Source organism: Thermobia domestica, chromosome 1 (genome assembly GCF_964235325.1).
Source record: "Thermobia domestica chromosome 1, izTheDome1.hap1.1, whole genome shotgun sequence".
In the NCBI taxonomy this organism is placed as follows: domain Eukaryota; kingdom Metazoa; phylum Arthropoda; class Insecta; order Zygentoma; family Lepismatidae; genus Thermobia; species Thermobia domestica.
In genome coordinates this window covers 177488256-177512582 of record NC_137454.1, presented here as the reverse complement: position 1 = coordinate 177512582, position 24327 = coordinate 177488256, and the positions used below count along the sequence as shown (strand labels likewise).

General features: G+C 35.6%; 1 long non-coding RNA gene across 1 annotated transcript in view; it reads left to right on the top strand.

Moving 5' to 3' along the window:
* The window catches only part of LOC145666790 (uncharacterized), an 89387-nt gene that overhangs the window by 2293 nt on the left and 62767 nt on the right, over positions 1-24327 (top strand). The window contains exon 2 of the long non-coding RNA XR_014127820.1: positions 11000-11136. This is a non-coding gene — a long non-coding RNA (uncharacterized LOC145666790). The remainder of the gene's footprint in view (positions 1-10999; positions 11137-24327) is intronic.

Genomic DNA, 24327 nt, shown 5'->3' with positions numbered 1-24327 from the left:
TCCAGTGACAACGCAAAGATATGCAATACATTGGTCCAAGTCACCTGCAGAGTCAAAGACTCTAGCATAAAGTAATAGATTCGGAGTAAGGCGCAAGGAAAATGTATCTGAAAGAATTAACCCGAATGCAATAGTTAACGTTCTATGCAACTGCAAGAAGTATACGTCATAATGCAGGTACAAATGCAAATGAGAAACAAGATACACAAGATATCGTTGATATTGAATACGAATATCCATCTTTCTTGACGTTTCCTTATCATGTCTTGCATCTTTCTCTTCTCTCTCTTTCTCACACACAAAAACACACTCTATGTCAAGGAAATATGTAAAGTATCTTTTTTCCTGTGGGTTACCGAGTCTCAGTCGAATCACCGTGTCACTGCAATGATCCGTTTCAGCTCTAGCGTGTTCATTCTATTATTGCGAATACGTTATATCCGTAATAGATGGAATAGAGATTGGATGTTTTGAACAGGCGAATGTTCAGAAATGACTAGAAAATGGTCCCCTTTTCGGTCATTTCAAGAGAGATTTTATTTATGTTAATTTGACATAAAATTAGTTTCCATCCTATAATTCAATTCGTTTTATCCACATATGAAATGCGAAATATGCCAGATTTGCTACGTCTGTAAGGAACCAACATCCAATTTTCCTTTTAAACATGTGTAACTTTTCATTATGATACAATTAGGACTTTTAATGTAGGCTCTTTCTGATAGAAATTAAGCAGTAAAATATGACTCATTCATTTTTTTAAATATTTTTTATTTTTCTTTTTCTTTTATTTTATTGTTCAGTTTGCATTAGTAGTCTGGAATGGAAGGTGTGACCTACGCTACCTATTAGGTTTATTATAATGTATTTCAGATCTGTACATTTAATGAACACCACCGAATTTTCAACCGAACCACGCAGAAAGATATGGCGTGTGTTAAACTTTTGGCATTATCCTAAATATGCCTCAGAACACTACAGTTTCACTGAAAAGTGAGTATTTAAGTTGACCACCAAGATTGATATTCATTTTGAACGTCACTTAATGAATTTTTCAAGCATCCTCTACGTATTTATTAGAATAGTTCTGACAAAAATTAAAAAAAAAAGTTATTTCTATCTTACTGGTGGATTTCTGGAAACGGAACTTTATAATGTTAGGTTCTTTTCTTACTACGTTCAAATCCAATATTTTTATCTGTGCTCCGTTTTCTTTTCCTTCTTCTATGTTCTTTTCTCTCTGTCTCACTCCCGTGCCTCTAACAGATATCTATTGGTTATAATTTTTCATTGACATATGTTTAAGTTTCTCTCTACATCAACTCTCTACATCTCTGAATCTCGTTTCGTCTCATTTTTATCCTTTCACTTTATTGACACCAATACGGTATATTTTGAAATTAGAATTGTGCTCATGTTGTTGCTGATTTTAATATGGGAGAGGGTTAAGGAGGAGAGAGAGGCGGGTCTGTCTACAAGACACGGTGTGGGATAAGAAGGTATATATTGGATGGGCTAGCTGCAAGATGTTAGATGTCGCTGCGGAGTGTATAAGTTCAGTAATTCACCATGAATATAGTCAATCAGAAGTGTTTTTGTAACGAAGAAATAATAACATGAAATGTGAAATCTCTTTTAACAAACTGTCGAGATTTGAGATTCGACAAACTTTACACTTTCCGGTTTCGATTACCTCGAAACCCCGGTAGCCAGAACTAGCCCGGGATAGAGGACTTATATCGTCCCTTTCCGGCATTAACGCACTAAGCGACATTTTTTCGAAATCGAGTTCTTTTTTTTTTCAGTTTTTGGCTCAGAATTTTAAGGCGCATCGAATGGTCTAATCGTCACGTTTTTATTTTTAACCGTTGCCGAGATAGCTATGTCGCTTACACGGGTGTAATTACACTTGCTGGAGGCAAAAATGTATGTAACACTCAGTCGTTTGTATTTACTGCATACATGTTTCCGATGAAACGAAGAAACTGACTTGTAGTCTAGATTGTTTCAAACACCAAATTATTTTCGTGCTTGGAGCAAATAAACATGATTATTATGAACATGATAATAATGAACATGATTATTAGGTCTACAATATTTCATGGTAAAAGTGTAGTAAGCGACAGATTGAAGTTGGTTCTGAGTCGCTTGAAACAATTTTGATGTAATGATATCAATGATTTCCAGTATTTGTTGCAGTTCTATTTACCTGCTAAGAACAAATACTTTTCCTTACAGCAATTTTGCTATGTTAAAAATATACGTAAGAGGCTCTCAGCCTCACTTCTGAAGTAAACGGTAATATTGTTATAGCTACTTACTGCTATTTTACTTGCAATAACAGTGTGTAACGTCCTATAATAATTTTTAAGGTTTCATATTTAGGTGCGGAAGTTCGGTGAAAACTTCCGAAGCTGCACAAGCGTCCAATTTACACGACTTCAGAGCGCCTATTGGGAAAAAATAGTGTGTTGCGAGTAGTGATGTGAGATGGAAAATTTTCCGCTATATTTTTCCGGAAAATTTTCCGTTCTAAAAAAAATATCAGTAATCAAGTAACAATTCCTCAGCAATCATAAAATTGGTTGAATTTATGTACAGAAATGTAAAAAAGTGAAAGATTTTTTAAAGAATTTGAAAATTTTCATGGCTCAGACAGTCATACTTGGTGGACAGTCACAAGTATGGTCAGTGTTGCTGTATTACGCCATGTAATGCCGGATTTTTTTTTTTACAGTACGCCATTATCACGTTCAAGCGATGCCTGCACTTGGTCTAAATATGCAGTACTTCTTTCAGAATGATACATTTCCACCAAACCATTAACATGGTCATTTGTCCACAAACAATGCAATATCTGTTTTTAATCAATGACTTTTAACGTTTTGCAATAATAATAATAATAATAATAATAATAATAATAATAATAATAATAATAATAATAATAATAATAATAATAATAATAATAATTGAGCTGAGCGAAGCGAAGCTCTTATACTCGGGTTAGCCGTTTGGTTGTCCGCGAACTCCTCCTAGACCGTTTGGCCGATCTCAACCAAACTTAGCACGCTGATAGAGTATGTCGTGCTGAGTGACAACATAGGTCGAAATCAAAAATCCGATGTACCATCGAGGAATAATGACCGAAAAACGCTTCCTCCTAGACCGTTTGGCCGATCTCAACCAAACTTAGCACGCTGATAGAGTATGTCGTGCTGAGTGACAACATAGGTCGAAATCAAAAATCCGATGTACCATCGAGGAATAATCACCGAAAAACGCTTGCATAGACTTAACATGGGGAAAAAGTTTTCACGCGATTTTTTTGTCAACAATTAAAAATGGCATTTATTATTGCATAATGGCCAGGAATGATTACGTAGTTTAAGCTCGCTCAGCTCATTTCATTGCAATCGGGTACATCCATTGCATTCCTAGTAATAATAATAATAATAATAATAATAATAATAATAATAATAATAATAATAATAATAATAATAATAATAATAATAATAATAATAATAATAACCTACGTACGTATTCATGAGAATAAATCTCAAATCCCCTCATCATGCTATATATCTCAAAAATATCTACAAGGACTTTCCCTAGGTAGCATTTTCATTTCATTCCAACGTATGATTCAAAAGTTCTGATGCTCCAAAGTTTGAGTTGCACAACTTTCCGACCACCTTGTGTTAGCAATTAAGATTATTATTTAATAATTAATAGTGGGTCATTCCATATGGAATCACCAAATTTGAAACTAAAATGTGGCTCATATGTTTTAAATTTTATTCAAATTTCGTACATGTGTTGTAGTGCCCAAACATAACACATCTGTAAAATATTACAACCCTACCTCAAAGGGAACTGCTGTAGGAGCCATTCGAAATCTGGGGGCTTTGTACAAAAAACACCTAAGTCCGCCTTCGACTTAAAGTACTGAAACCGCTAGATCTCTGGAGATATTGAAGCTATTTGAAAATGGTTTCCACTAAAACAATCTTAGAATTTGTAGGAATTAAAACATTGTATAATGAACTTTCCAAGTAGGGTTAAGCATATGAATTTCACCATCAAAGAGAAAAAAAAGAAGAAAAAGTAATGTCAAAATTTGAAAACTATTTCTGAAAAAGGCCCACCTAACACCAACCTCAAATTTTCAAAATAAGTAGCTCTGGTGTTCCTCTTTAACGTATAAAAAATTAGGAAGGTGTTTTTTGTATGTTCAAGAAAATCAAATTATGACACAATGTAAGCTCAGGGAGGATGTAGGTAGTTTTTGCACAAAGCCCCCAAATTTCCAATGAATGTTTCCAAATTTCCGTGTTGAAAGTGTTTTTAATTGTCAAGACTGAGGTGACTGAATAAATGAATTGTGCCAGAAATCTGAAACTTCAAGTACCATTGCTGAAAGGACTCAGATTCTATCACTAGTTCGAAAATCATTGACAACTATGAAAACTTTTGAAACATTTCAAACAACCGAGCACCTCGTTCGTAATTCCCAGAAGATCAGAAAGGAGCATTGTATTTAAGCTAAACCTTGTTCTAAGAAATAATATAGTATTCCTGCAAACACCTTTAATTTAGTCACAGAATTTTACAACAGTGATGAAGTGCCCTGAAATGCTGGATTGAGTGTCAGTGTCAGTAAGCATGTCAAAATTTTTCAATTATTTCTGAAAAAGGCTCACCTAACATCAACCTCAAATTTTCAAAATAAATAGCTCTGGTGTTGCTGTTTATCACATTAAAAAATTAGGAAGGTGTTTTTTGATATGTTGAAGGTAAAAAACATACTTCAAGTCTCATATTATTTAATTTTCTACAATGGTTGATGATTCTTATGAAAAAAATAGTAATAAAAAACAAGTAGAAACTCTTCCTTAAATGTAATTTATAAAGTTGTTTTAAATCAATATGTGCCTATTACGCACAGCGACGTAACTAAGGGCTCGGGGGCCACCTTGAAGACTACGTGGAATAGGGCCCCTTCACTACGTCCTACTTCACGGTTTGGTGCCCCATGGTGGCTTGAGGCCCCCCCGCAATGCGTGGTCTGTGGGGCCCTTATTTACGCCCCTGATTACGCAGCCTATATAGTGCTCTTTGATTTAATAAAAGAAACACTGAACAATAGTGAACTCATCATAGGTATTCTGCCTTTATTGGCAGGTCACTTGCCTCAGCTGAGAAGCTTCCATGCTCCACGGTCCTCCGCTAACCTCTTCGTCTTCGCGTATGATCTTTCTGTTTTAATATCATCCATTAATTGTAGTCTCCTTCGCTCCCTTCCTCTCTTTCCCGCCACCATACTCTCTAGGACGTCCCTCATGATACACTCTCTTCTTAGGCAATGTCCCAACCAGTTTCTCTTCTTCTTCCTAATAATATCTAAAAGTGTTCTTTTCTCACCCACCACTTCTAACATTCTCTCATTCGTTTTCCGCTCGACCCACTAATTCTTTCCATTTTTCTCCACACCCACATTTCGAAGGCTTCCAATCGATTTTCGTCACCTTTGCGTAATGTCCACGTTTCCGCCCCATAGAGTACAACACTCCACACGAAACATTTTATGAGTTTTTTTCTCAACTCTTTATTCAAGGTCCCACAAAACAGTCTTTTCTTCCTCCTAAGTGCTTCTTACGCCATTCCTATCCTTACTTTTATTTCACGTTCGCACTTCATGTTATTACTAAGAATACTACCCAGATATCGAAAACTATTCACTTGTTCTATTTTCTCCCCTCCTACTTTTATATTTGACATAGACCCCTTCGTTCCAATCACCATGGCTTTTGTCTTTCTAACATTTATTTTCATCCCATATTCTTCAAAGCCCTTTCTCATTTTTTCTGACATTTTATTGATTTTCTTTTCAGATTCTGCAAGAAGCGTCATATCGTCTGCAAATCTTATGCATGTAATCATTCTACCTCCTTCCGAAATGCCATCATCATAATGTAGGTTCTTTTTCACTATCTCTTCTAGATAGACATTAAATAGTGTTGGCGAGAGGCAGCATCCTTGTCGAACTCCCCTTCCAATTGCACTCCCTTCCGTAAGTTCTTCCCCTATCCTAACACTTACTTGTTGGTTCATGTATAAGTTTCTTATAAGTCTTGTATCTTTCCATTCCAACCCTATCTTCGTTAGAACTCCCAACAACAATTCCCAATTCACTCGGTCAAAAGCCTTTTCTAGATCAATAAATACAACATACACATCTTTCCCTTCTTCTATAAATCTTTCATCGATCGCCCTTAATAATCAAATTGTATCTCTTGTGCCCTTGCCTCTTCTGAACCCGAACTGTTACTCCTCAACATCTTTGTTTGTTCTTTCATATAACCTTCTGTTCAGTATTCGGAGCATAATTTTAGCTGCATGAGATATGAGACTAATAGTTCTATAATCCTCACATCTCTTTGGGTTCGATTTCTTAGCCTCTTCGTCTTCGCGTATGATCTTTCTGTATCATGATCTTTCGGTATCATGATCGTTTTCAGAAAGTATTTTGGCCATTCTCCTGTTTCATATATTCCATTGCATAGTCGGAACAATTCTTTCTTTCCCTTGTCTCCTATATTTTTAATGAGTTCGATTGGTATGTTATCTATTCCGGTTGCCTTTTCATTCCTAATCTCGGATATAGCCTTTTCAAACTCATCCCGAAGAATACTAAATCCTTTATCATCCTCGCCTACTTCATTTTCTACTTCAACATTTAGGCTACACGATCTATCTCTACTCTCATATGTCTTCTACGTATTCTTTCCACCTTCCTATGACCTCATTTCCCTCGCTGACTACCTTCCCATTCTTATTTTCTAGTGCCATCATAACACCCTCTTGTTTCCTCCGAAATTCCATAGATTTCACCTCCTTGTACATTTCCCCATATTTCCCACCTCTTTCTAGTTCTTCTATATCCTCGCATTTTCTTTTGTAAAACTCTTCCCTCGCTCTGTCTGTTTCTCTTTGTAATTCACTATTTAACTTTCTGTACATATTTCTGCCCTCTTCTGTATCAACCTGTTTCCACATCTTCCTCTCCCTCATTTTCTGCAACATCTGCTCTGTAACCAATGGTTTCTTAGCAGTTTTGTGTTCGCGGTAACCTATTGCTTCTTCTGTAGCCTGCTGTAAGCAACGTTTAATATGTTCCCACCGTGCGTTACTATCTGCGCCTATCCTTTCCTCGTTTGAACATTTTTCTTCGAATTTTTCAACGAAAATATTTCTTATTTCCTCGTTTTTCAACTTTTCAGTATTCAACACTTTGTTACCTACTTTTCTTCTGCCTACATTTTTCAGTTGAATATCTCCTTCGGCCAGCACAAGATTATGATCAGAGAAAATATCAGCCCCGGGAAGGGTCTTCGCGCTCTTTAAGCTATTCCGATACCTGTCCTGAATCATAACATAGTCTATCTGATATCTTCCGCCGTCTATTGGTGATTTCCATGTATATCTTCTTCTCTTACGCTGATTGAGCCAAGTGTTCCCAATTACTAGTGAATTCTGTCTACAGAAATTCACCAGCCCCTCTCCGCTTTCTTTTCTTTCGCCTAAACCATATTTGCCTACGATACTACCTTCTTGTTTTTCTCCCACAACTGCATTGAAATCTCCCATTAGAATTATGCATGCACCCTTCTTCTCCCTATCTATAATTTCTTCTATTTTCTCATAATTTTCCTCTACTTCTTCAGTTGCATGCGAAGTCGTCGGTGCATATGTCTGCATCACCACTAGATCCTTCGTTTTCCCTTTAAGTCTTAACATCACAACTCTATCATCAATAAATTCTACTTTCACTACCTTCTTTAAGCGCTTTCTAAGAATTATTCCTGCGCCATTATGACCGCCCTTTTCATTACCTGAGTAAAACATTCTATATCCTTCGCTGTTCAATACCCCATTATCTTCCCACCTAACTTCACAAACGCCTACCAAATCTAAATTATTTTGCTTCATTTCTTCTTTAAGATTTTCTAATTTTCCTCCCTGTAACATAGTACGTACGTTCCATGTCCCTATCCTAAACCTTTTGCTCTTCCCTGTCTTTCTTTCTCTGTTTGTCTTCCCCCCATTATTACTTTCTCGTCCAATAGTCCTTCCCAAGCCATCCCCCTCCCGGAGATCCAAATGGGGGGATGTTTTACCTCCGGAACTACATTTTTCCAATCCACCATTTCTTTTCAGAAATGCACGAAATAAATTGCTCACATGAAAGATTAATGTCTTTCGATTCTGCTCAAATATTTAGAGTGAATGTTGTCTTTGAAGAAGATGCACGACTGACTTCAAGTTTCAACAGGCTGATGTGTTCTTAATGATAAATTTCACGCGTCCCTTGCAACGTTATGGCTTTTCCAGTCTTTTTTGAAGCATCGGACAAAGGTTTCCAACATATTTTAGCATAAAGGAGCGTTTGGTTATAGTTTGACATTGGTTGTAGTTTGAGAAAATTCGAAGACATCGGCAACAGTAACAATCCGGTCATCCAGTGGCCTCTGTAAACTAGCATGTCTCGCTAAACAGTTCAGCGTCTCAACCAAGGATCTTATAAAATAGAGGATGTGCCCTTACAACAAAATCTTGAAGCCATACGTCACAGTTTCGCCACCCCCTACTCTGCCCACTCCGCCCAATAGGATCGCAATGTTTTGAGCCAACAATCATGGCGGAAACGAAAGTAGCTAATCAGACGATGACAGAAACGAGAGTAGCCAATCAGACGTGCCGATGCTCGGTTGTTTTTTGGCTTCATCGATTTAATAGGATTAAGATACATATGGACAGATCCTCTATTTATAACATCCTTGGTCTCAACTATGTCATCGCAAACACTTTTGCCGTGTCTTATGGCAAAATAGTTCCACTCAAAAGTGAGTCCAAAATCACTCATGCAGGCATAAGTTGATAAATCTTTTTTTAAAATGGTCTTTATATCGGGCTGGTGATACATCTCAAAACTAGATAACGTGTTTAATTTGAGGAAAAACATCGTTATCATACAGCAAAAGAATAACTTGGAAAACAAAATGTAACTGTATCGTGCTTTAACATAGTATCACTGACACAACATAATGAAACATTTGATAACAGAAGTTACAGAATCTCTTAGGATGTTGCATTTAAAAAGATTAGAATGTTGCACAGTTGAGTAGAATGTTGTTGGTCCAGTGCTACTCTTAAACTTCATCTTCAATAACACAGGAGTAATTTTCAGCAAAATCAACTATATTTAAGCATGTTTTGTCATCCAAAGCCTCTATTGTGTGTATTTGAATTAGTCGCTCTGGGATTTGGGTATGAAGTGATGCTAATTAACATTTTATTCCTACCAAAATCTCAATGAAGTTGTCTGTATCTTTAATCATTGTCTTCATTTTAGTTCTGTCAGTTTGAATCCATTGTTTGCACTTAAATCTTATAAGTGAGCCAGTTCTTTGAATGCACGAATAAGATACTCAGTTGTTTGAATTGTTTCAATAGTTTTCATAGTCGCCCGTGATTTTGGTACTAATGGCAGAATGTGAGTCCCTTCAGCAATAGTATTTGAAGTTTCAGTTTTCTGGCACAATTCACTTATTCAGTCACCACAGTCTTATAAACATTTTCAATACGGAAAATTGGAAACAGTCATTGGAAATTTGTGGGCTTTGTGCAAAAACTGCCTAAATACACCCTGAACTTATATTGTCATAATTTTTTTCTTGTACATACCAAAAAAACACCCTCCTATTTTTTTATATGTTAAAGAGGAATACCAGAGCTACTTATTTTGAAAATTTGAGGTTGGTGTTAGGTGGGCTTTTTTCAGAAATAGTTTTCAAATTTTGACATTATTTTTTCTTCTTTTTTCTCTTTGATGGTGAAATTCATATGCTTAGCCCCACTTGGGAACTTCATTATACAACGTTTTAATTCCTATAAATTCTAAGATTGTTTTAGTGAAGATAAAAAATAGCTTCAATATCTCCAGAGATCTAGCGGTTTCAGTACTTTAAGTCTAAGGCGGACTTAGATGTTTTTTGTACAAAGCCCCCAGATTTCGAATGGCTCCTACAGCAGTTCCCTCTGAGGTAGAGTTGTAACATTTGCCAGGTGCTATGCTTGGATACCACAACATTTGTACAAAATTTGAATAAAATCTAAAACACACGAGCCACCTTGATTTGTTGATTTCATATGGAATGGCCCAGGCACGTAGCCAAGGGGTGGGTCCGGGGGGTCCGGACCCCCCCCTTCGAGACCATAAATTTTAAAAAATTAAGGAAGGATGAAACAAAAAGAAACGAGAAAAAGAAAAATCAGCATTAAAAATAAAAAGCTACAGCAAGCGTTTGGTTACTGTTTCTTATGGGGAGTTTTGTGTGGAGGAATTGAGGGGAGGAAGTCAAGCTAAAAATGGATGTAATTGTAAGGAAGCATTCCGAATTCCATCAAGCTCCATGCTAATCTTATGGACTATCGAAAGAAATCTCGTTGCTATCCTTAACGACATTAAAAGAAGATAAAAAGAAGACAAAAAACAAGAAGAAGCGAGCTCAAATGACTTCGGAAGATCTTTTTCAATACTGTTTTATATTCTTTTTCTCAAGATTTGTTCACAGTTTGTTATTAAAATACTTACTAACATATCCTCATATTTTTTGTCCTAACAAACAATTATGGGTATGTTGCCAATAAAATAGCATAGATGGATTGAGTCCCTGGAGTGAACAACAGATTTCATGTCACGACCCCCCCCCCTCATTACGAAATCCTGACTAAACGAACCAATATATGTTGCCGGTAAAATAGTTTAGAATAATCGAGCCCCCTGATGTGATAACTCATCACGGACCCCCCCCTATTACGAAATCCTGGCTACGTGCCTGAATGGCCCTAGTAAGATTTAGTTTCTAAACTTAACTTCCTTAATATTAAGTACAAAGTAAGGTTATTTGTTCATATACTGAGAGTTTTTTTCCCACAGGAACCAAAGACTTCAGCAACTATGCCTTGACTCTTTGAGTTCATTTGCTGTTAAACTGAAAAAGCATCGACGTTTCTTCAGGGTTTTATTTAGAAGCAAGCTAAAATATTCTCCAAGGAGTAGTGGCGTAAATTCAGGTAAGATAATTGGTCCGTTATGTTCTCTCTATATAAAAGAAGTCTGACTGACTGATCAAAACAGTCCAAACTGCTTGAACAAGAAACTTGAAATTTGGAAAATAGGTAAGATTTGTAACGTAAGGTAGCACGAATTAGGATTTTCGGAAAATTGAGGTGGATTGGATAGAAATGATGATCGCTATTATTAAATAAAATGTTTCGGATTCCCTTCATTTTAAAGACATAAAATTCGTTTTTATACTTTCTGTTTAAATTAAACATATGTCTCAGGCTTCTTTTACATATGTATTTAACCAAATTTGGAAGAAAGAGGGCTGAGTTAGTTTACTATGACGCCTATACAAGCTGTTCGAATTTCGTGCTTCGCTTCGAGGACGAGGAACGCAAAATATTGTCCGTAGTATCAAATGGGGGAATTTTGCACGTTTAGTTTATGAGAAAACAAGGTTTCATCTAGAGAGGCGGGGAACTAGGCATTTTTTTGCATTTAGGTTTTTTAAATATAAAAAGTCGGCTTTTTAAAAAAAAAAGCCGGAAATTTTCGCTTTTCTGTTTTTGTGACTTTCTTGTTTAAGTACCATTTTGTTTCTCTGCAGTGGATTCTATAACTAAGAAAGTGTGTTTACAACATCCAGTAGTTCTGAGTCCTATTTTCAATTTCGGGCTGGTTTGTCTTGCTTGGTTTTCAAATTTGCATCGGTGTTGCTATCTGCAAGTGTAAGTAATGCAACCTACATATCCCAAGTGTTGGTTTGTTGTCATGAACAGTTTATCAAGAACCTAGAAGTTACACATCTTGATATTATTATGTTTTTCACTGGTTACCTAAATTCAATCTCGTAGGTAAGGAAAAATAATGGAATGAGATTAAATCTTTGAATTGAAAGTTCCACGCATATGTCCGTTAGGCTGAGAGAGACGTATGATCTGAAATTGAATACTTGGTCGTGCAGATTAAGAATGTCCTATCATCGGTATAATAGGAATAAATACAGTGTTTTTTTTCATGTAGGTTTTCTTTTGGCGCACCTGTCGAAATAAATGTTGAAAAATTAGAATTCTTTCACTAATTTCCTTCTTATTGTTCCCTAAATGATTTGCGCTGCGCGATATGAAAATATCTCACATGGCATAGTTAAACTTCAAGGGGACCATCATAAGCATATGTTGAAAAACTACAATTCTTTTGCGATTTGCGTATAAATACGAAGTCCGGATGTATGCATAAAACCTACAGTACAAAAACCACAAAACAACCTGTACTAGGTTTTCACTAAAAAACACGAATGCTATCTAACCGAGCCAAGGCAGGGCGAAGCTGGGCGCCCGAGCGTCAGTTAGGTCACCACGCTCTTCAGCGAAAGTGGATATACGTATAAGCTAGGGTAGTGAAAACGAGTGGATTTTGGCAATTATATGAATTTCAATAGCAATTGTCATGGTTTCATACTAGTAGCACTACACTTGTAAACATAAAATACAACTTATGGCATTGTGCACAAATACACCGCAGGTGGAAAATAGTTTCTAATACAGTTATTTTTCATATTTACTCACTCATTCTATTCGTGGTAAAGCATTTGTAAGGATTTTACACTAATAACCCTACACTTGTAAACGTAAAGTACAGGTATATTACTTCATATTTAATTCTATCGCTTGCAGAAATTTGTTTTTATAAATATGTTTTTTCATGCAAAGTATTGAATTGTACCTGTAAATCTTGCAAAATGTGGTGCGCCAAAAGTAAACCAGCACTGTTTTTTAAATAAAATATCTCCTATAGCAAATAGATAAGATATCCTAGGGAAGGTAGAGTGAAAAAGAATAAAGTAGATCACGTAGGGTGGTACCTGATTAGTCAATTTGACTTAGTTATATTAAATTTTGTTTTATACACAAATTAATTTACAGTATTTCGTATTGTTTCCCCTTTGTAGACGTTTAACTTGTACAATTTTCAAATTTGTGTCTGATTTTATTCATTACCAATTTGAATTTATTAATGAACTGCTACTACCACAATATGTATAGAAATATTACAATAAACACTTTAAAAATATCGTAATTCATCTCCTTATAACACTAACTACCTGGATTAGTAAATAAATAAACAATTGAATATCTCCGAAAAGCAGTTTTCACATTAGAAAAAATTATTGGTAACTGATATGTAAATTCATCTTGGATTTATTGTGAGTGTAAAATGTCCACTGAAGAATTCGGTGATGAAACGTTTGAAGAGACATCTGAGGATCCAGGAGTGGAGGAATCAACTAGTGCAGGATCCGAAAAATCAGTGGAAACTAAAAAATCAGGACCATCAGACAAGGGCGATTTTAGTAGTAAACTGAAAGATGTAACATCAAAATTTCATTTTGATCTGGTTTATAAAGAAGTATGCAAACTCTGGGCTGATCGATACTCTTACGACATTGCCAAGAGTGTTATATTTTTTCTTCTAAGCATTAAGCTAGCCAGGGAATGCTATAGTTTGAATTTGATGAAGAAAATTCAATAAACTGAACATGTCGAATCTACAAATTAGGTAAGAACTATGATTGAACGAATACACATATCAGGTGCTCCACAGACATCTGGGTAATTATTCAGAAAATTTTTATGTATTTTCTCTTTGTGTCGCATTTTGAGATTACAAAAATACCAATACTATGCCATAACATTAGGAACAAACCTAATTTATAAGTTTCTACTTAGTAGTGCATTGTTGTCTATAAGTATCGTTCACAAATATGTGAATGAATACGATTATCTGGAAATGATTTTTATTTTAGCATATTTCCATGAGAATTTATTTTTCGTTATCTGCTTATCTGAACTTTAAAAGAAAGTTTTGAAGGTATTTTACAAATTCTTTATGTATTGCATTTAACATGTCAAATATTCCTATATAAAGTTATATGACATATATAACACAGTACGTGACTAACATCTTGTTCCTAATGTATTGAATAATTTCTTATATTTTAAGAAGCATTGCTACAAGATATGATGAAAATTTCATGGCATAGAAGTAATATTGATACGTAAGGAATATTCCTTATTCTAATTGTTCCACTTTCATTGTAGGATCCTGACGATTCTATAGTTATAGTTAACAATATTAGTTTGATGGTTTCTCGTGGTAATGTAAAAAATTACTTTGTATTTCCATATATTTCAAAATAATATTTCTATTTGTGAGTTCAGAATATTCATAAAAAGAATATGTATTTAGAATGTTAAATTACAACATTAAATGTTTCATAATTCTTTATTATTTCATTATATACGTTATTATAATATAGTAATCTTTAACTCCTTACTTACGAACTTTGCAAATAGCATTACAGTTAAGGCTAGCTTAATCGGTATGTATTTATATATTCATACATAGGTGCAGATCGAGAATGTGCATTCTATATATATGCTGCATTTTAAAAAAATCAACTCTTATTATCTTCGAGAATTGTATTTCATAGGCAACGCCATATTCGTTGGTGCAGGTTAACTTTAAGAGGTCATAACTGCTATGCTATAAATAGTGTTTTTTTATATATATATACATATAGGAAAATTACATGGTGGCCACAAAGTCCTGTTATCCTTGAAAAATAATTAACATAAACCAATAAACTTGGGTAAACAACTACATGGAAAGAACTGAATGACATGAACAACAATGCTTGCAAGAAGTTTTATTGAGATAGGAAACATTAAGTGTCCAAAAATATCAGCCATTCTCATGAAAAAGGATAATACGCCGCCAGGTTCTGTGCGAAATTTTGCGGAGCATTGCAAGTGTAACTTGAGTGAAAGATTCTGTCAGTTCGGCAGTGGTATGATAACGGTTTTGTGCAACGATACCCTTTATGAACTCCCATAGCGCATTATCACAGGTGGTGAAGTCTGGGCTTCGTGGTGACCAGGCAAGTGGTGCGTTCAGATCGTCAATACTGTAACTCGAAGAATCAGCCATTGTTCACACAATCTAAAACAATGGAAAACTTTACATTAACAATTATCAAGGCCTTATCGTCAGGCTGCTGCACACGTGTCATGGTGCATTAAATATCTATTTTAATTTCGGATTAGATCTATTGAATAAATATTCCCACTAATATCTTTTGCCGTATGAACTACAATACTTTGGTTGCTGGTACCAGTTTTGTTAAAATTCACACCTCCCAAGTTTGGCCTACCCTATCATGGGAATCATTGCTTTAAAATCTGTAATAAGTGAAAAAGTAGGCCTGCTATTCAACTCAGGAATGAAATAAGGTCTATCTATAAGTTTATTTGCTTTTAGTTGTCAATTGGAAGGATTGTGAATAGTTTTTCTAGGTTGATTGCAAAGATGAAGGTACCAACTTTGTTTAAGATTATTGTTAGTAAGTTTTACCTGAAATCAGTTGGATAGACTGAACTATTAGTTAACAAATTTCAAATTTATTAGATCACAATGCTTGCTCCGACGTATGGTCTTGCGAAAATTCTATAGAGTAATATGCTGAATACTGAGTATTGTATACTGAATTATCAAGTAACACAGAATACACCGTGTTTGCGAAGTCAGTGAAAATTAGAAATAAATTTATTTTCACAGTGATATATAGACATGGGCTTTGCTCATCTATCATTATAGTCAGAACCGTCGCGTGGGCGGGGCGACCAGGGCAATCGCCCCAAGCGCCGGGACGACAACAAGAAAATTCAAGGAATTCATATAATGTTGGTAAATGATTTTTTAAAAAAAAATGTTAATTCAGATATTTTAATAATGACCAGGCCACGGCAAGTAAAATTTATTTATTTCGCAAGAACAACACAACAGGCTTAATGCCCAGTTATAGTGTCGTGTACATAATTATCTAACATACACTATTAGACATACATTATTATACATACACAGATATGTGTTGTTTAATTATGCAGAAGTTATTGCCTGACAATTGTTTTGAACTTGTTTTCGGATACTAAATACATCTACTACATGAAATCTAATTATTTCGTTATATGAAGCATATATTCTCCACAGAGGGGACTTAGGTAATATGTTAGTTCTTGCTTTTCTACAATAGAATGTCCCAGTGTTTGCTGTTCTAGTCTTACTTATTGGGACATGTAATAATACTCCCGAAACTAATTCTGGACAGTCAATTTTACCGTTTAATAATTGGTGTAAGAACAACAAATCAAACATTCATCTCTTTTTTCTAATGTTTGAAAACTAAAATTCGTTACTATGTCTTCCTAGAAAACATTGGATAGAAACCGGTTTTCTTGTACGCAATTTTTTTAAAAAAAATAAAGTGTATATTTTCTATTGCATCAGAGTATTTAGTGAAATGTGGTGTCCAAACAGTACAACAGTATTCTAATTTTGACCTCATATACGAAAATTATAACCTTATAAATGTTGATTCTTTGTAGAAATTCTGTCCTATCCTATAAATTAAACCTAGGTTTCTATATGCATTACTTGTTATAACGTCAACTTGTTGAGTAAAGGTTAATTTGCTATCAAATATAACCCCTAGATATTTGATAGAATTCGAGGCAGACAAGGAAGTGCCACTTATTGTATAGGTAAAGTTAATTGGATTTTCTTTCCTCGTGAAAGATACAGATTTACATTTGGACATATTCATTACTAATTTATTCTTACTACACCATATTTGAACTCCCTGTAGATCCTGTTGAGGTTTCACGCAGTCATAAAAAAATGAACTTACTTTGGAGTATAATTTGAGACTGTCGGCAAAAAGAACTTGAGATACACAGAGAAATATCATTAATAACGAGAAGAAACAACCGGGGATATAGATTAGATCCTTGAGGGACTCCCGATAGTATTTCTGAACTTGAAAATTACCAGTAATGTAAAACATCGTCTAGGATTATTCAACTGAAACTCTCTGTGAGAGAACTAACTCTCTGTGAGAAGTTTATTATTTTTTTAATCTTGGAATTTAATATTTGTATAGCTACTTGTATATTCTATGCTATTACTATGTTGATGTGTATCAAGTTCAAAATAAGCAAGAATAGCACTCGATTTCAATAATTCAAAAGCCATGTTTTCATTAACTTTTATGTTTTAGCTACAAAAGTCATTCACTTTAAAAAAAATAACATAATACTAACTTCTACATTGCATTATGATCTTACATTCCATATTTAAATCTAGGAGTACAGAATAAACTCTTGTTGTTTCTCATAATACACTGGGAGAGGAGGGCGCCATGGAATTCTCGCCCCGGCCGCTTACAACCCACGCGACATACACTGAGAAAAATCCGTTCTCCGAACAAATATGCGGAATCCTCTTCCTTACTACAGAAATCAGTATGGAGTATACGTTATCTGTATGCTACATAGACACTGCCCTTACTAGTTAGATGTTAAATCATGCCGTTGCAGGATGTCTGATATCTAACAGTCTTTCTTATATTACATACATATCCAGTAGCTATGTACAGTACGTTACCTTCGTCAGCTATATGTTATATATTTCCATTTGTCCTTCCTTCTTTCCACCATGCTTTCTTCCTCCTTTTTCCCGGATTGTGTGCTCGCCGAGGGACGTCTTCCCTCAAACGTGAAGGGCTAAATGGGCTTAGATGCGGAAAGCTCAGAAATCTAAATTGGAAATTCCCACACAACAATCAAACATACTTGGAGCTCACAAAAAATCAACGTGTTTTGTCCCTCCTTTCTCGTTGAGTTAAGGATAGCTGAAACGTCAATGTTAGACATTATGAGGGAATTTATTTATTAACGGTGTGCCCCAGGATTCGAATCAAATGACTGTCAGGTACGGTAAATCATTCCTTCATCCAGGGTTCGGTACACCATTTAAGTTTACGAAATGACAAATCGATCATTACCGGTAACTTAAAATGACCAAATTGCAGACAAATTATAGAAAAACAAATTAGGGAAATAAACGCAAAAGATTTGCGGTAAAAGTAGCAGGATGACTTCCTTTTTACGTCTCTACTAATCTTAGGATACAAGGTGAAGGAAACTCGAATACATTTCCGATTTGAAATAAGAATGCACTAACGTTAAGCAAAGAAATATCAATGACTATTGCATTGATATTTAACAATTACAAAAGGGCCTCAGTGTTGCTAACAACTTGATATAAAAAGTCGCTAAACAGGAGATGAAATGACTCTAATTTTGGGTGAAAAGTCGCTAAAAAAATTTTCGTGGAATTTTGCCTCTTTATATATATATATATATATATATATATATATATATATATATATATATATATATATATATATATATATATATATATATATATATATATATATATATATAACTCATATATAACTATGAGAGACTCATATATAACTAACAATAATTTCACTTTTATATATTTTAACTTTATGATCAATTTTGCTTCAACGAAATGAAAAATGAATTTAGAAAAACGAACGAAATTAAAGGTCTAGAAAAAATTTTACATACTTCACTTCTACTCACGCTTCTACAGATAATCTGTTTGCTATCGGCAATGCATTATTTGTGCCTCTCTCTGTAAACTAAAGGACATTAAAAGCTGGGATTGGTCCCCATGAGTAGGTTAGAGATAACAGCAATCAAAGTGGGTATATAGAGATAAATGTTATGCACTTTCCCAGCTCGTCAACACCTGCACTAATTCAAATAAGCAAAAGGAAAATAAGCATATATCTGAACTGATTCGAGCTAATAGTACTTATTTTAGGACAAGTTGTTCGCAGCACAAAAGTCGCTAAATTTGTAAGTAAGTCGCCAAATCGTTATTCCAAAATCACCATAAAATCGCTAATCGGAAAAATTATTTTTTGTCGCTATCCTGGAAGACGAATCCCCTAGATTTAGTGACTTTCCCCCAAATTGGCAACACTGAAGAGCATATTCGGCGTCTACCAACGCCGAATATAATGTTAACACCACTTCAACAATACTATTAAACACTCATTCTCACTGAAAATGTAAAAAGTTAGATTTTAAAAAAAATGTTTCATTTATCATTTGCACTTAAATTTTTATTTATTTTTTCTTTCTTTTAAAATAAAAGATTTTATGTACATTGGAAAATACATTTCACTTAAATCTTCATTCAACACCTGTTAAAAACAAAATGGCCCACTAAACATTATGGGTACGTAAATTATCATGTTGACGCGACGATATTTAGAAACCCGACTCGAAACGCGCGGAGTTTACTTGTCATATCAAAATACACACTCAATTAAATCATTTCACGTTCAATATTTTATCATTGCACCATTGTTTCAAACATTAGAGAGTATTTTTTGCATACCACTGGTTTTGTTCATTTTGTTTTCCCCTGGTTGCAGTTGATCAAGACGGCATCTTTACTGTTTCAAGTATGATGGCGGAAAGACGCGTTATTTTTTGCGTCATTTCTGAAAATAGCTAGAGAGACAAAGTGATATTACACAATTGAATTTAATTCCATAGAAAGTTATTAAAAAAACATTAATTTCGTCAGAAGCGGGGTTTGGGGATGGCCGATGAGGCAACTGTCCCAAGCTTCGCGCTTAGAGAGGCCCCGCGTTCTGTGCATGTCGAAGAAGTAGATACAAAAGCACATGGCACACAAATACACCCACACCCACCCATATATGTACTGTAGATAAATTTTGAATTTGCACTCTCGGCGATTTTTACCACTACTCTGGCCCCGCGGGATCATTATTGGCACTAGGCCCCGCGCGCACCTAACGCCGCTTCTGAATTTCGTTCCACTTTTCACTAATACTTATTTGTTTACATTACAAATACATCTTTTTGAAAATGTCAAGTTTCCACAAACACTATATTTTTAAAATTATACGCGGATTACGCGCTGATGTTTCACGTCAGAGGAAGATGATGTGTGCTCACGCGAGGTGTGGGTGACTGGCGATGATAGCATAGGGGGATAATTTTCTTCCAAGTAAGGCTAGATATTTGGGAGAGACGAAATCCCAGAAAAAAAGAGACTCCTTGGATTGACGTCTTGCCCAGAAACTTAACAAAACAATAAAGTACTTTGGGAAATCGACCCTGATCCTGTTTTAACATAAATAGATAACAGCAACGGTGCCGACTTTCCAAAATTTATGTGGGTGCATATCAATGGCGGGACGTGTTAGCCTATATGTTTTCAGAAAAGTCTCGTTATTTGATTGATTTTAGTTAAAATCTTTTATGAACACTGTCATAAAAGACTGTACTGTGATAAAGTAAAATATACCCGCACTATAAGGATAAGTTGGGGCTGCCCTAACTCAGTCTGTAAAACGGCTGAAGCAAGAGAAACGGGTTCAAACTCGAGTCCAAACTAAAACTCTTTGTGGATGCGCCGCACGCACAAGATTATTTGTGTGGGTGCCGGAGCCCCGGAGCAACCACGCAGTCGGCGCGCAAGAACAACAGGGACTTCGTCGTACAGTTAGACGCGACTCCAACACATTTCTACAATGATGTACTAAACGCGATGCTCCCGTGCAGTTGGATTCTTCGTGTCCCTCTCGGAACATAAAGAGGCACTCACACCAAGATCACCAGACGTAAGTCTCTTCTTAAGAGGTTATGTGGAGGACGAGGATAAAGTCTTAAGTACCACCTTTGCCAGAGGACCTCCATGATCTGCGGCACTGCATTACAGCTGCCATCACCAGAATTAATATCTGTCTGTTACACGTCACGTGACCAACAATGGACGCATTCAATATTTGTAAGATGATACATGATTCGGCGGAGTGTATCTTCTGTTTTGTAATCATCAATACGTGTGTCTTATTTGTAATGTTCCACGGACTAATATTGTACAGTAAATATTAACATGGGGGCGCGGTGGCTCAGTGGTAGAGCGTTCACCTCCGGTGCTTGGGGTCCCTGGTTCGATCCCAGCTCGCGCCGTGTGGACTTTGTGGTGGACAAACACCGTGCTCGTGGGTTTTCTCGGGGTTCTCCCGTTTCCTCCCACTTTCTTCATTTCACTCATCTCTCATCATCACCGTCTCCTTTAGACTAACAGGCATAGTCGTGGGACGTAAAACTTAAAGATTTCATTTTCATTTTTTAAAAATATTAACATAATTTTAGGAGTTAAATTGTTAATACTGCTATATCATTATTAAATAAGACAGCAAATAGATTTGTTCTGGAAATCAAAAGATCGCCACAAAATCTAACATGTAATGAAAAGGATGAAGATTTTATAAGGGGAAGCCAAAACGTTCTTACCCTATCAATGATAGATAGGACTCAAGGATCTGCAGTTTGGTCCATGGACGCGTTCTTCTCTATGTGGACCACTTTGTTAATACCATCTGCATAAGAGTCTTTGGAGTTGGAAGCAAACCAGGTTTCACCTCATTAATGACTTTCTCAAGATCCACAAAACACCTAGTGCGCAAATGTTTCTTCATATTTGGGAAGAAGGAGTAATCGAACGGAGGCAGGTCGGGTGAATATAGTGGGTGGAGCAAAGATTTGTAGCCACATTGGCGACAAAAGCGAGAATTTCTGCTGCTCAGTACATTGTTTGCTAGCGGTAACACATCTTTCGAGAGAAAATCCCGTCTCTTTACTTTGATAGCGCTCTGTAATTTTTGAAGCAGGTTCTGGAAATATATTTACATATTTTACTGTTTTTTTGGTTTAAGGGAAAAATAGATGCATCGATCATTTATCCATAGTCAATTATCTGTTAAAAAAAGACACCTTTATACTTGTGGTCAAGGTCCAAAATGCTTTGTGCACATTACAGATGTTGGGATTTTTTGAAGGTGTTAACAATCAGGGAGCCCACCTTTTTATCACTTTATTCATATGTAAAACTCCGTGTAGTATGATGCGAACAGACCTCTTACTGATGCTGACGTCCCCTCTAAAATAGTTAGTAGTTACAGCTGTATCTTCAAGCACTAACTGTTTAATTTTTGCCACCACTTTTAGGTCTGTTTAGCCATTGAGGGACGAAGTTTCCTTGGTCTCTTTCCTGTAGAAAAAGGCGACCACAGTTTAATTCTCTGTTCCATTGTTTCATTGTGGCATAAGATAGACATTCCTTACCATACATCAGTGGCGTATTTAGGGGGGACTTCCGGGCTTAAGCACCCCCCCCCCGAAATCTTACTTACTATAGTAAAGTATATGAAATAACTTGCAGAATTTTCACATTTTCAGGCAAAGCCTCCCCCGTAAGTTAGCAAAGCCCCCTCCGAAACAAAATCGTAAATACGCAACTGCAATACATAGTTGCCATCTCTTCTTAAATAGTTTGTACCGATTTTCTTTGAAGAGGGAGGGACGTAATCACAGCTTAGAATTCGATTTTGTCCAACATTCCGCCGCCGCCTAGTTTTCTGGCTTAACATCAATTGAGTAGGACCTTCAAGGCACAAATTAGTTCCCGTATTAGCCACATGCCAACTTTTTGTTGTGCAAATTTGTACATTACTAGCTAATCTCTATCCTGGTAAACGTAAGAACTTTCTGGCATCTTCTCGTATTTGTTGGAACATTAAACGGTACATATTTCGTAAATAGGGAGGTTCTACGACTTCTGTAGTCTGCAGTTACTCTTAGTCATGAACACTGGCGGATCCACGTGGGGGGCGGTGGGGGCGACCGCCCCCCCCAAAGGTCTTCTACTTCCAGCATGTATCGTTTGGAAATACAAATATTGTCTTTTCCCGGACGATCCAATGTATGTAACAAGCCTAGTAGAGTATAATCAAAATGTGTGATACTTAATGGTACTTAATACAAACATATTTGAATTGTGAATACTTCTGTCCCTAGTTCCTTGGGACGGTTACCATAAACCGCAAACGAGAGAGAATGATTCATACGTTGAACGAACAGCTGTAGGAATAAGGAAAGACGGCTCACTCTATGAACTAAAAATTATATTTTAAAATTGTGTCCTAGAAAAAAATGTGGGGATGGAATTCAAGACCTGAAACTTCAATTACCTTTACCTTGAATAAAGAGAAATATAGAATATTCAGCGCTTCTTACTGTAAAGCTCTCTAAATCTGAGATGAGACTTTTAGGTTGGTGATTGATTGATATGTATTTACGTCGTTCATCAAAAGTGATGCTTTACAGAACAAGAACCAGAGTTTAAAGTTGGATCTGAACCACTGTAGTGCGTTCGATGTTCACTCACCGGGTATCAAACCACAAACCTCATGCATCAAAGATCAAAGGTACTCTTGCTAGATAATACATCAACAAAGAACTGTGACTTTTGAGGTTCAACACGGAAACATTCATTGTGACTTTTAATGGTATTTCATCTTTTCTTGGGAAATAATAGTGGTCCTGATCTTCGCACAGGCCAAACCACTTAAACTAGAAACTTGAAATTCGGATAGTAGATAGGATTTGTGATCTAGGATACCACTAAGGAAGGATTTTTGGTAAATTCAAAGAAAGGAAGGGGGAAAGGGGTGGAAATTATTTTAATAAGATGGTCATCACTCCAAATCCCTTAAGGTTAGAGACTTGAAATTTGGATTTGGATTTCTCATTTAAAGGAATTTGACACGCGTTTCAACATTTTTTGATACTTTAGTAAAATGGGAAAAAGAGGTGGAAAGAAAAGGGGGCGGGGATTGCAATTATTATAATAAGATATCTAAGAATCTCTGTAGGTTAGAAACATGGAATTTGATATATGGACTTCTCACTTAAAACAATTCAATACATATTTCAGCGTTTTTGTATTCTTCTTCTTCTTCTTCTTCTTCTTCTTCTTATTATTATTATTATTATTATTATTTATTATTATTTATTATTATTATTATTATTATTATTATTATTATTATTATTATTATTATTATTATTATTATTATTATTATTATTATTATAAGATGCCTATATTTCGGGATTATTTACGGCTAGATATATGAAAGTTGCTAGTTTGATTATTCATTTAAAATAATGAAATATGGATTTGAGCATTTTTTGCCACTTAACGTAGAAGGGTAAAAACAGAGGTGAGGGTTCACTAAAATGTTTGTGAGGTGTTTGAATTTCGTGACAGCGTTTTAGCTCAATCCAATTCTATATGAAAGACACAGAAGGGAGAACGCGAAATATTGTGCCACAGTACCACGTAGAAGCATTTGCTATATTGCGCGAAGCCGTATTCCGAACAAATTG